This window comes from Lissotriton vulgaris, chromosome 2_1 (assembly GCF_964263255.1).
Source record: "Lissotriton vulgaris chromosome 2_1, aLisVul1.2, whole genome shotgun sequence".
NCBI classification, from domain to species: Eukaryota; Metazoa; Chordata; class Amphibia; order Caudata; family Salamandridae; genus Lissotriton; species Lissotriton vulgaris.
In genome coordinates, this window is record NC_141687.1 from 157,290,821 (window position 1) to 157,305,449 (window position 14,629).

At 41.4% G+C, this 14,629-nt stretch overlaps 1 protein-coding gene across 1 annotated transcript in view; it reads right to left on the minus strand.

Annotated features, from left to right (window-relative positions):
- ASL (argininosuccinate lyase) overlaps window positions 1-14,629 on the minus strand; it is a 150,398-nt gene that overhangs the window by 54,796 nt on the left and 80,973 nt on the right. The gene's annotated exons all lie outside the window — the stretch shown is intronic.

A 14,629-nucleotide genomic window follows, 5' to 3' on the forward strand; every position in this document is an offset into this window, starting at 1 on the left:
AATGTGTGCCACATGGCACTTTAAAAAAAGCAAAAAAGTGGTTTTTTTAAAGGAAATTGCTAATTACCACCAATTAAACCACACTAAAGCAAAACGTATTTATTGGTTCTTATCTAGAACTCACTCCTTCATAAAAAGTCAAAAACAAAGAATTTATTAACTATTCCGAGACTATGCTAAGACCTCAGTTTGGACCTTGTGAGGACCTTGTAAGGACCAAGTTAGACCTTGTAAGGAGCTTTTTCAACATCAACCGGCTTAATGATTTACTGTCTTTCCTTTCTTTGAAGAACAATGCTCTGTTGGTAGGTGACACAGCAACTTCTAAACAACTGCAGCAAGGCCCTTTGTTCAGGAATCCTAAAGATTATCTTGGATAGTCTACAGAAGGTACATCACACAGCAGTTCAAGCAGATGTGGGGTAAGCAAAGGGGACCACATATCTATAGCTCTCCTCATCCAGCACTGGCTTTCAGTTAAACATCAAATTACATTCAGTGCATTGTGCATAAGGAACTCTATCAAAAGGTCCCAAGCTATCTGGCCTTTAATATCCATTGTTGGGGGTCCAGTCGCAAGCTCAGAACTGGAAATCACCTAGACCCCTTTCATAAGTTCAGTTTATACCAGTATCAGGAGACAGCTCAAGGTAGTAAGTACGCATGATAGAAATGCTGTTATCCACTTATAGTACAGTCTAGAGTGGCCCCAGTAACTGAAGACTAACTAAACATATATTATGTTACGTATCTCAATAACAATACTCATTAACAAAAAATAAGGTACAGGCAAATGTTATTTAATCACAGTGCCAGACACTTGAATTATACACATAAATGTCACAAAGCGCAATTTTCATATATATACAAATGATGCCCAGCAGGACAGTGAAAAAAGGAAGGGGTAAGTGAATTTGGGTGAGGATACGTGATCGTGTGAGAAAGCATGGAAAGAAGGAGGTGCAATCATATACCAATATCTCAATAAATCAGGCTTTCAAGATGTTAAGCCAACGATACATTTGTTATCCATATAATTAATCAATAGCTATACAACACATGTGAAACACAGTAAATATCTCTGTAGTTTTCAGGGGTTAGCTTTACATAAAAGAAAAGTCGACGTTTCGACCCCACAATTATGACGTAGGTTAATGGACGCCTTACACCGGGGTCTTCATCAGGAGCGTCATTACATGTGGGCACCTATTGTAAAAGTAAAAACCAATTGGTACTCAACAATAAACGGGCAGGCTTAATATTCAGACCAAATAATGTTGGAACATAGTTACCAAAAATTCTGCAATGAGGACTCAATGAAGAAGTGTGGTCCGGGAGGACTCCAAAATGGGGAGTGCGACAGCAGTACCTATAAATAGGGATAGGGTGGTAGTTTAAAAAATGTGACGGAACCCGGATCACTGGAGTTCCTAATAGTATTCTGAACATATATTCGGGCGGTAGTGATAAATACTGCACTGACACCAAACGCGGGCACATCAGCGTGTCCCTTCTTATTAATAAACCATCTAAATTGGTTCCTTCCGTGCAGACAACGGCGGTATTCAGTATTTAATATCTGAAAATGTAAAGGAAAACTATGCACAACGGAGGATTTACATTTATACATTTACCCTTAGTTTGAAGATAAAAGTCACCTTGGAAGAGAAAGAAATTCTTCATCATTGCTATGGACAAAAGTTCCACGATAAAATCAGATGGTACAGCCACAGGTGCAGGTCTTCTTTCAAGTGCTCTACGGATGACTTCAAGAGCCATGCCCTGTGGGATGCTTGTGTATAGAGAGACTATATCATAGGTCACCAATAGTTCATTAAGGGGGTCAAAGGGACTCTCATCTATGATCCCAATGGTCTGGAGGGTATCCCTTAGGTATGTCTGGGTTTTCTCAGCGATAGGTTTAAGAAAAAAGTCTATATACTTGCTCAAGGGCTCTAACATTGATCCATAGCTGGACACAATTGGTCTTCCCGGTGGTTTAGACATGTTTTTGTGGATTTTCGCAACATATATATTGTTGGTAGCCGTGCATCTTTCTGCTTGAGGTAGTGAAATTCATGTTGTGAAAGAAAGCCCTGATGAAGGCCCACTTCTGTTGTAGACAGAATCAATCGTGCTAGGTCTTTAGATGGATCAGCGTGTAGTTTACAATAGCGGACACCATCCTGTAATTGATTCATAATTTCAAGCTTATACTGGTCCACATCTTGTATGACAATGGCACCGCCTTTGTCAGCAGGCTTGATTACAATATCCTTGTTGTTCCTGAGTGACATGAGTGCCTCTTTGTAATGTTAACAGTTGTGTATTTAGGTGTCGCTAGTGTTCTTGAAACCTCTTTGAGTACAATATTCTCAAAAGCCAAGATTTGGTGAGTCATGGTACAAAGGTAGATGGTATTCGCAATCCAGTTTGTGATGTTCTGAGAGGAGCCTCAGAATGTCTGAAGAAGTAGTGCAGACAGATTTCACGAAAAAATCGCAGGAGCTCAGTCTTCAGAGTGAAGCGGTTTGGGAAAGCTGTCGGTACAAAGGATAATCCTTTATTCAGGATGTTCTCTTCCTCATCCTTTAGGACATAAGATGAAATGTTGACCACTGCTGACGGTTGGTTGGTCACCATCTGTACACTTTTCGCCGAGTCGCTATCTCGCCATGGATTTCTGGTGGGAAACTGACCTGTTTCTGCGCTTGAGCCCGACCTCGCTACCAGACGCGGTACAGCTAGCATCCAGCATCTGGCCCGACACATGTTAGGGAATGAGTTAGCTTTTTTACGGGATTATTAAATGGTAACCATACACCCGCCTCGCTTCCCTCGATCGCACTTTGAAGGAAGATTCAGCGAGTAGCGGTAAGTGAGCTAGTGGCATCCCCTTGTGGCGTTTTTAAATCATGCGCTAGCCGAGTTTCCCTGAATTTTCTCGTAAAACTGGCCTTTGATACAGGTCTTATATTTCTCCATAGACGCCAGCACTGCTTGAATACTTTCCCCCATACCATCAACGAAGACCGGTGAGTTTCTCTGCAATGAATTGCATAACTGATCATTTAACATATGTGGTTAAGTTTTTTAGCCATGCCTGACCTACCCCTTTGTTAATCCATTTTTCAGATACTTTGTCTCACCGATTTCAGGTAATGAGACAGATTTGACTTTATTACCTTTGTGAGTGTAGTGTATAAATGTAAATCCTCTGTTATACATAGGTTTCCTTTACATTTTCAGATATTAAATACAGAATACCGCGGTTGTCTGCACGGAAGGAACCAATTTAGATGGTTTATTAATAAGAAGGGACACGCTGATGTGCCCGCGTTTGGTGTAAGTGCAGTATTTATCAGTACTGCCCGAATATATGTTCAGAATACTATTAGGAACTCCAGTGATCCGGGTTCCGTCACATTTTTTAAACTACCACCCTATCACTATTTATAGGTGCTGCTGTCGCACTCCCGATTTTGGAGCCCTCCCGGACCACACTTCTTCATTGAGTCCTCATTGCAGAATTTTTGGTAACTATGTTCCAACATTATTTGGTCTGAATATTAAGCCTGCCCGTTTATTGTTGAGTACCAATTGGTTTTTACTTTTACAATAGGTGCCCACATGTAATGACGGTCCTGATGAAGACCCCGGTGTAAGGCGTCCATTAACCTACGTCATAATTGTGGGGTCGAAACGTCGACTTTTCTTTTATGTAAAGCTAACCCCTGAAAACAACAGAGATATTTACTGTGTTTCACATGTGTGGTATAGCTATTGATTAATTATATGGATAACTAATGTATTGTTGGCTTAACATCTTGAAAGCCTGATTTATTGAGAAATTGGCATATGATTGCACCCCCTTCTTTCCATGCTTTCGCACACGATCACGTATCCTCACCCAAATTCACTTACCCCTTCCTTTTTTCCCTGTCCTGCTGGGCACCATTTGTATATATATATGAAAATTGCGCTTTGTGACATTTATGTGTATAATTCAAGTGTCTGGCACTGTGATTAAATAACATTTGCCTTTACCTTATTTTTTGTTAATGAGTATTGCTATTCAGATACATAAAGTAATATATGTTTAGTTAGTCTTCAGTTACTGGGGTCACTCTAGACTTTACTAGTATCTACCCAGGTCCCAGTACCATTGAGTCTACCCTTTTCATGTATAGTTATTCACATATAGACAAACTAGTGCAGTCTATAACTGTACATGACCCATGACATCTAGCTTCTGCATGGCAGCCACATGAACCCACTAATGTGGTAGCTCCAGTTATTCCTTGAGTTGTATGTTCTCCACTTCTTGGTGAATACCAAAGACCTGCCACTGTAGCGTTTCTGGGTATTTCTTGGGTTGCAACTTAGCCACTTCTTGGTGACTTTTGCAGACCCACTATAGTGGTGTCACTGGTTATCCTGAACCTTCACTTCAGAATGAGCGTCACAAATCCACTACCAGGGTGTTTCTGGTTGTTGGGATGCACCGTCCCCACTTCTGGTCTAGCCCTATAGATCGAGTACTGTTATGCATGTGGTCATTTTGGGGGTGCACTACTAGAATTCCTTAATGGACCTTGTTCTGTTCCTCATATCAACATACTCAGTTGACAGATTGAGTAAACCAGTGTTTAATTTGAGCCGGTGGTTGTCGGTGGGGGACACAACACTTATTTTTGGTGACCAGCATTTATTTACCAGTGCAACAGAGGAAAAAACACACAGATCAGAAAGACAGAAGAAGCGAAAGATAGCAAAACCACCACAACAGATGAAAGCATGGACCTGCAAAAGAGAGAAAATGGGCTAGTGGGTGCATGGTAGTGAATTAAAGACTACCAGCATTGGTATTGGGCTCTAAGCAGAGCTTTGGGCCCGCAGTCTTTCTTTTACAAATTAAGCACTGGAGTAAAAAAGATACGGTAACTGTTGGAGGTGTAAGCCAATAGGACTATCCCTCACACATTTCTCTGCTACATGCCAAGATTTAAAGGAACTACCTTGGTAACTTGCTTGCAAAAAAAATCAGAGAACACTTCCAAAACTCATGTACAACACCAGCACTCTGCCAACATCGCCCACTTTAAACAAACAACACTGTACGAACCATGCACAACACATGAAGCAGTTACTTTTTCGAAAAGTCGGAAAGTGGTTTAGGGTATGAAAATCACTGTAATAATACAAAGCCAACGTAATACAATCCCTGGCACCCAAGGAGTACACTGAGTATCAAACGTGTCATCTTTAAAGTATCAGGTGTTAAAACTGATTTAAAGTCATTCACTTAATGAAAACAAGTTGCAAGAATGGGTAATCCTGTCAGTCTTTTCCAGTTGTTTACTTGATCAGACTGCAGATATTTAACAGTTCTCATTTGAACATAATATATATTTGTCGTTTAATATGCCAACCTGCATTTATTGTCACTCTGTAGTGGTGGTTGTGTAGAAGGTTACAACTGTAAAGGTGGCATAATCCCTCCACAAAGTCTACCTTATCTGTGAAGGCACAAGGATCTGGTATGGGCATGAAAATACAGGAATCTGCATGGATCAAGTTGAAATGCGTTGGAACTTTGTCCTTTTTAGGAGGGAAATAGTTACAGGAGTATCATGATAGAGAGGAGAAGCCTCTATCAAGTTTCTTGTTTTCAGATTTTTCTTGGTTGGCACCTTTGATCTGGTGGAGGTTCAGAACAGTACTCCAATCACCCATACAGACCTGCCTCTGAGTGACTTGTGGTTGAATAAGATATGGTGATAGCTTTACCGTGATGGACCTCAGTGTTCGACTTTATGTATCCTTTGTGAGAAGAATTTCTATGCATTATAGGCCATCGACCTCCTGGGCTTTTAAAATGCTTGAGAGAATTCTGAACCTTATTTTTTGCGTGGTCAGGAAGCTCTATACTGCAATGAGAAGCTTGGAGAAGAGCACCGATTTCCTTACGTTGACAAAATTCTAGCTGTCTGATCTTGTAGTCTCTGTTATTTCATAAGTTTTTTCTTTGAGGCAGCCGCACAGATGTTGCAGTAAATTGAGCATCGACCCTACAAGACCCTGATCACCTTGATACAGTATGGTAACTTGGGTAACAGGATGATCCGTCTCCTCAGGCCGAGTTAAAAGATATTGTGCCTTTACAGATCTGATGACTGAAGCAAATATTTGAGTCAAACCACACTCCAAGATTTTTAAAGACCTCCACTTTTTTGGGACATAAAAAAGCATTCTTTAACACGAGTTCAAGAGCTTGTGTGTTGCTGAGAATGTTAACCCAGAGACTGAAGGGTCCTACAATACACAAGAAATGTATTGCTTGGAATTGGTTAGACAAGACTACTTCGAAAATATGTTTGATGAAGGAAAGATTGTAGCCTGGTTTGCAGTAAAGTATTATGATGAATGAAGAATTTGGTCACAAGGAAATGTGCACCATATGTTCAAATGACATTTAAATTGAGTTTGCAATTTCAGAAGATGCTCGTGATTTTTGATAGATGATTGTTAATGCCACTCTTATGCCTTCTGATCTGTTTTTCATAATATTCTGAAAATTTGGTGAATTTTTAGTGTGAAGCAGGGTGACTTCAAAATTGCAAATCCAGTACTCCATGAGCCCTAGTACATTCCTCCTCCTTGATCAGGGAATGTATTTCAGTAAATCTTTGGGTGCAACATGGTCATTTATTAGAATGATGTTAAGTAATTTGCAGCTCGGGTTGGAGAGTACTGCCGGAGGCAATATGGACAAAGCAGTGTTGCTCTTGACAGAAACTTTGGGTGGAATGGTGTACCTGGAGGAAATATCTCTTTCCAATAAAATTCAAGATGATGCATCTCTGTAGAAACAGATTCAATCGTTTATTTTCTCCCTTGAGACATATAATTACACATGAAAATCATCCAGCCAGTTCAAGAAAAAGTTTTTCTGAACTTCCTCTGGGCTTATTAATGTCTTGGTATCAGTAATAGAATTGATCTTCAGCACAATTCCAAATACGTGTGTAGTCCATGGGGAAAGTGCTCCCATCAAGTCCGCCAGCAGTATTAAATCGTCCTCCACGGGAATCCAATGGTTTAAACAGGCGTCAGTCGTGCCCCCTTTTCAGGTATCTGTGCCAAGGTTAGTTTTATTGCTCTGTTAAGTCAGGTTGGAGCTGGAAGGCAAAACACTTGGGTCTTGGGGTGGGATCCTAGGCTGGTGCTAACTGTACATGCTATTTGTAATTAGTTAGTTAAGTATGTGGTCTGCTGCTACATCTCTGAAGGCTTGACCTCAAGGATTTGAAGTTTCTTGTTGGACCAAGGAATTTAGAAATATGAGCCTTGTGGCAGGAATGCTGTTAGAAGTGGACTGTTCTGCATCTTCTAAATGGAAAAATAGGGCTGCTCTTCTTTGACGTTTATTCTAGGACTCCACATAATGTGAACATTTCCATCAAATTAAACAGGTCTATGATTATTTTGGATCCGAATCATCATTATTTCATATAGTAGTTTGTAAAATCCTCCTCTGAAGATAGACAAATCCTGGTTGATTAGCGTCAGTCCTTTTGGAATTTTCTGTCTGTATAAGATCTTTAAGAAGTCTGATGTCTTATTCTAGAGTTTAGCACGAGTAGACTAGAAGAGTAGATCAGTTCTCTGTTTTACATTCCAGGTCTGGAAAGACTGACTGACAATTCGGCATTCAGTGGTAGTCGTGCAAGATGGCTCTCATGAATCTGGGTTTCCTAGTGCTCCTGTCTGCAGGAGGCCTCTGCTGGTTTGTTCTGCTCTGAATGGATTGTGCCCATGAGGATCAGGGTCAGCATGGATTTCTAAATGGCAGCCCTCACTGTTGAAAGGCACAGCTGAAAATGAAATGCTACCCGGAGCAATTGCCAGTGGTTCAGCTTATTTTCAATCATTCCTGCCATCACCGTTCGTGTGTTTCTTGTTTAAAATTATGTTGGTGGAGACATAAGTTCCCATTAGTTTATTCCCATCCACCTGAAATCCTTGGCAGGGTTGTCAGATGGAGATGCTGGATGGTTACAGAGCTGCAACCTCAATAGGGTTTTGAGTAAAATCCTTGACCTTCTTTTAATAGGACAATGTTACATCAGTTTGCTTTTATAACCAATTAAGTGATTGATGAGCAAGTCTAAAATAGTTTTGAAGAGATTTCTACATATGCTTACTACTTTAGGTTAATATTTTAAAGGTCAAAAGTACAGATTTTTTTTTGTTGAACCCATTTTTAGTGGCCCTGACATAAAAAAATATAATTGAAAATATCAGGCCTGTAAATAAAATGTTAGCCACAAAGCAAATTTATTTCTTACAATAGTCTCCAATGTCTTACTTTATGGAACGCTAGGGTGAAAGACAGTCATCCCCTAGAATGTCATAGAAACACTTCTTTGTTCGATTAGTAAAATCTGGATCTGAGTGGTGTTAGCTGCAATGTTTATGTTTTAACCCCTGACCAATGACCGGCTCAAGCTCTCCTCTGCGATACTGTCATTATCGGTTTCATTCCCATGTGGTCATCAACATCCTGCACCAAAGGAAAACCCTTTTGGGGATCTCTTCTCATACAGACAGTCATCCTTGTATTCTCCTGTGTTCCAGGAGTTAGTGATTAGGTGAATACTGAGGCTCGTTCCTATTGATTTCCTTTTCCAGGACAGATGTTGGACATGTATTTTTTTGTGCGACTTTACGCTCACATATAGCCATCAAGCCTAAATCATAGGTGGACCATGTTGATTACACTGCTTACAAAATCAGATTACAAGCACTGAAGACAAAAGTCAATTAATATACCAATCCCATTCCAATAGAAGCAAAGAAGAAGGGCATTGACAACCACATTCCACACTTTCTTTACCACCTCTGCCTGGTCACCCATCTCAGAGCCATAAGCCCGGTGTTCTTCTGGACTCACTCCAACACAAAGGGCCTGATTACGATGTCGGGCGGACGTTGCGGTCTCGAGGCTAACCAAACTTTGGTCGGCGGTACCGACAACGCTATTACAATGCAACTGCTCATGATGCGATCACTTACTCCCATTTCTCTATGGGAGCTTGTGTTGCATCCGTAAACCGGCTGCAAAAATCTGGGAGATTCTGTTAATCCCTGCACTGCGTGGCAGGGAGCACAAGGTGCTTAACAGGTGGGCACCATAGGTGGTCCCTTGACCCCCAACCGGAGGCCAGCAGGGAGAAGAGGGTCCTACTAGGGGCCCCCAAAGTCGCTTTCTGACAGGCTTTCCATGTCGGAAACCGAAATCGTAATCCGACGGCAGAAACTGCGTCCTTAGGGATTACAGTGAGGCCTCCGACTGGTCGGCAAAAGACACACAATTGATGGACGGTCGTTGATCCTGGCGGAATCTAGCCGGAATGACCAGCTGGTTTCACTTTCGACCGCCGGCATTGTAATGCAGCGGTCAAAAGTGAAACCTATGATGTGACATCATAATAGGGCCCTAAAGATTCAGAATACTTACTATTGCGGCCCTAACACAAATCAAAAAACAAAACTAGGACAGTAAACCTCAAATAAAGGGTTCAAACTAAACTTCAAATAAAGGGTTCAAACTAGATCTGAGCAACATAAAAAGACTGGGTTGCAAAAAACAATGTAGAAAAAGAAAAACAGAAGAATACTAATGGAAAAGAAAATTCCATATGAGGGAACATATCATAGAGCAGGCCAGAACCAAAAGAAGGTTAGCTTTACAACTCAAATAACCAGTTTCAAACATCCATGGTAAACGGTTTAAAATGTTCAGGGAAATCAAAGGCATTAAAAAATTCTCAACTTTGACCTCAGCAGCACTTATTTATCTTCATTTATTTATGTTATAGGTTTTATATAGCGCTAGCTAGTCCCGAAGGTATCAGGACGCTTTACATAATCGTGAAGAATACAGTAAATCAAGAACGCAATACCATATGAAGCGAGACTCAATAGATTCAAGTACACACCAAAGATAAACAAAGAAAACTTGTTAGGCAGTGAGCGTGGGAACCGAAAGGCAGTCAAAAGAATAGCATGTGTTAAGGGAGAGAGGATCAATAGACAGCAGAAGCAAACAAACAACTGGCGGTCTAGTCCTGTAACGAAAGATAATTAAGACAGTTCAGTAAGCTTAAGAGTTAAAGTATTTGTTAGGAAGGAGGAGTTTCAGGTCTCTTTTGAAGGAAGGGAAGGAGGGGTTGCATCATAGATTGCTAGGTAGAGAGTTCCATATGTTAGGAGCATTTTCAGAAAAAGAGCGAGTCTTGGTTGATGTCTTTTTTAGTTTGGCAAGTAGGAGAAAAAGTGCGTTGATGCTCCTCAAGGATCTGCTTCTCCCACCTTTCATGAGCTTCTTGTCTAAGTAGTTGGGGGAATGTGAGTGATGAGCTTTGTGGGTGATGCAGGCAGTGTTGTACGTACATCTTCCTTTGATGGGAAGCCAGTTGAGGATCTTGAGGGCAGGAGTGATGTGTTCAAACTGTTTAACATCTGTTATGAGCCGGGCTACCATATTTAGAACTTATCTAAGGAGGGGCAAGGAAAGTTTTCAACATCCCTGTGACAATTTGGCATTACCATAGTCCAGTGTGGGGAGGACAAGAGATTACCAAACAATCTTGAAATCATCAGAGGGAATTAATGGTTTAATTTTCTTGGTGTTTTAGTGTGTAAAGCGCTCCTTCGGCTGAATTTTTGATGTGATCTTTCATTGACATGATGATGTCCAGGATGAAGCCTTGGGACTTTGCTGAGTTGGAGAACAATTTAATGCATTCAGGTTGCTGAGCCATTCATGGATTGGTAGGTGGTTGCTTTTGGGGAGAATAGAATTATTTCAGTTTTTTTCGGGTTAAGCTTTAAGTGGTTAGAGTTAAACCAAGATTGTACCTTGCTCGGTGTGGCGTGGAGATGTAGACTGTCACTGGGTGATTTGATTTTGTAATAGAGTTGGAAGGGAATGGGAGAGAATTGGTCCCTAGGGGACGCCAAGAGTGACACGTGTGGGTTTCAATAGACATGAGTTGATTTTGATTTGTTGCGATCAGTGTTGTTGGTAAAATTTGAACCATTTTAAGACAGTGCCGTTGATACATAAGCAAATTTTCAGTGATTCAATTAAGGCTGGGTGATAAACAGTATCAAAGGCTGCAGATAAGTTGAGTAGGATAATAAGCCATGCGTTTCCATTGTCTCAGGATCTGTGGATGCCATCTGAGATATAGAGCATGGCAGTTTAGTGCTACAGTCTTTCTTGGACCCAGATTGGAAGATGTCAAGGAGGTTGAATTTTCTTAATGATGGTTAAGTTGGTGTAAGACCCATTTTTCCTTAGTTTTGGCTAGGAAAGGAAAGTTGGAGATAGGTCTGAGGTTGTGGAGATCATTAGAGTCAGCCCTGGGTTTTTGTGTATGGGTGTGATTTGTCCTAGTTGGAGAGAGTCCGGTACACAACCTAGGCAAGAGATGTGTTGATGATTAGAGTCTAGAACAGGGCAATGATGTGGTTGAGATTTTGTACCATCATGGATGGGAGGGGATCCTTAGTGTGACCCGATGGCTTTAATTTTGTGATTATATTGAAGACTTTAATTTCAGTCAAGGGTTTGAAGTCAGACTAGTTGGCATTGTTTTTCAGTTTGGAGTGATTAAGGTAGCCGTTAGTTCCTTTAGAAGACATTTGGTCAATAATGGGTTCTAGGGGTGGAGCCGCCTAGGGGGAGGATGCGTCAGTGAGGATGCTAAGGGCGGAGGTAAGAATAGAGACTTATAAGGAGGATTGCTCAATTTTAGCGACTTTGTCAGAGAAAACACTAGCGATAACTTCACATCGTTCATTAGTTGAGATTATATTATGAGGGAATGAAGACGTGGTTTGTCATTTCACAATGTTAAAGAGCTCCCTGGGTCTATTCTTTGCACGGTCCAATTGGATGCAAAGAAGGAGGTTTTTCTCTAAAAATGTGTTTCTTGTGTGATAGCTTTGTAGTTCTAAGTAGTGCTAGGTGCTTTGTTGAGATGTTTTGTCTCCATGTCCTTTCTTCTTGTCCGAGTTGTCTTCTTTCGCTGTTAAGATCTGAATTAAACCACAATTTTGATTTGATTCATCTCAGTTGTTTTAGTTTAGGTGGTGTCACTTGGTCAAGAACATCCAAAATCGCTGTGTTATAGTGTGCAGTGAGATCATCAGCGGTGTACGTGAGGTGGTGACGCTGTAGTTGTTCACAAATTTTGGATTCCAGTTCAGATATTGAGACTTGTTTGAGATGTCTGGTCAACTAGGTTTCTTTATAACGTCTAGGAGGGTCTGACCAGGGTATTGATATTGAAAAGTATTAGAGGGTGGTTTGACCAGTCAATAGGTGAGATGGAGCAGAGAGACCAGTTCATTTTTAGTGATAATCGCATCTAGAGTGGAGCCTTTGATGTGTGTTGGTTCATTGCAGAGTTGATTCAGGTCCCTAATTTCAAGAAGGTTCATAAGTAGCCGGACTGAGGTGTCTTCTGTGTTGTCCCAACGAATGTTGAAGTCGCCCAGGAACACATGCTTCGTGTCAGTTAAGGAGAACGGAGTAATTAGGTCAGGAGCATTTATGAGCGAGTGCAGTGCTTTTCCTTAGAGGAAGGTACGGTTTGAATAGTGATAAATTGAGCATTCGGTCTGGGCTCATGGACTGTTATGGGGATTCTATTTGTGTTCACAATTACCACTGGTATTGTGGAGGGGGGTTTTGGAAACCTAGTCTAGATACTAGTAAGGTCAGATTACCTGAGAGCACCGGCTTCAAGATCAGATAGGGTGCGGAGCACAATGTGGGGTCTGTGGGACAGACGACATAAAGGAGAACAGGGCCAGGGGGTGCGTTTTAAGGCTGTGGAAGACGAATCTGTGTGTGGAAGTAATTTATAACTCTCTGCGGTGAGATAGCGGGATAACAGCATGGCTTGGGCGATCTTGTCTTAGGTGCGCTATTTAATTCGCAAAAGAATCAGGTTTTTGCTCCATTAGGGATAAGATCTATTGAATGATTTATTGAAGCTTCCAGCATTGCGAGAGGGAGGATGAGAGGCAAGTCCTAGGTAAAATGGTGCAGAGCACGCTGTGCTATGGGAGTGCTCCTTATCGTTGGGACTAGAATTATTGATGGTCTGAGTGGGTTGAATAGGGTCCGCAATGGTAAGGAGGGGTGCGTCGGCTAAGGGTTTTGGTGAAGATGGTCTGGAGATGGGGCCCAAGAAACTACGCTTGAGGTGATCAACATCGCGATTTGTTACCGTAAGACTGCTGGTTAGGGTGGGAACAAGTGAAGTCCAACCAGTGGTCGTTTGTGGATGGTGTGTGTTGGTGGGGGAGGTAAGATAGCTAGTGACGTCAGGGGGCGACTCAGAGATGGATGATAAATTAGAAGGGGACAAGAAGGCGTGGCGTTTCTGGGTTAAATGTGTTTGGGACAGATAGCCCTGTTGTGTGAGAGATATGAAAAATGACAGGAAGTGTTGATCGAATGAGGTGAGGGTTGGTCGCTTGTATAAGAATGTTTCCTTTCTTAAAAATGAATATATGAAGTTTCCCTCTAAAGGATGGGAAGAGGGGAGGTCGTCAGTTTTGTTCCATAGGGTATCTTGACAGTCTTAGTAGCTTGTAGGAGGAGCAGGAAGATGTTTTTCCATATTGCTGGGCGTTTGGAACAGAAGACAAAGTCGGTTTACATGGTGCCAATGGTCATGTTATGGTAGGTATCAGCAATTAGTGTTTCCTGGTGTTTCAGTAGTTTGTGTTTGAGATTCTTTTTCGTGGTATTGGAGACACTGATAGGAAATGCGATAATCCATAGGTAGGGCCAAATCTGACAAGTGCAGTGTCAAAGAGTTTGTGGGGGTATATTGTAAGCAACTTTTTGTGGCTGGTTAACAGTTGATGGTGCGAAGTACGGTAGTGCAACAAAGGCTTGAACCAGGTGTGGTGAAGTAGTAATGAAGAGTAGAGAGCAATAAAATTTGATATGGTTATCTTCGCAATAGAAGGCTGGACAGGACGATTGAAGAAGTGGCAATAACTAGTGATCAAAATGATAAGCTAATTTGAGGCGTATGTGAGTTTAAATTGAGAAAGTCACCAAAATGTACGTCAATTAAGAGTAGAGGCACATAGTCAAACACAGAGATAGTCAAATCAGATAAGAACAGAACTCCAGATCATCCGATAAATAGGAATACTGAGCAAAACATTATGACTCAATAGAAATGAGCATGCAAAATGCTGTAGAACTCTGAATCATCATTATGACCAAACAAACAGACAGTGGAGTTCAAAGCTCATGCAGAAAATGACAGCATACCAGGAAACGGCAATAATTGTTGTAGCCTCAAGGTGGAGCTCCAGGCTTAGACAAGAATCAGAATCACATGACTAGGTTGGAAGAGACAAGGAGGTATGAGGTAGCAGTGAGGAAGACTTAAGCGGGGTATTATGACCTGCCGCCTTTCATGAGGTCTTCAATATCACTTTCCTGGGTGGAGCAAAGAAGAAAGAGTAGGGACTGGACAGCTTAGTTTTAGGACAGAGGAGAAATATAAGGGAGTGGAAGAGCTGG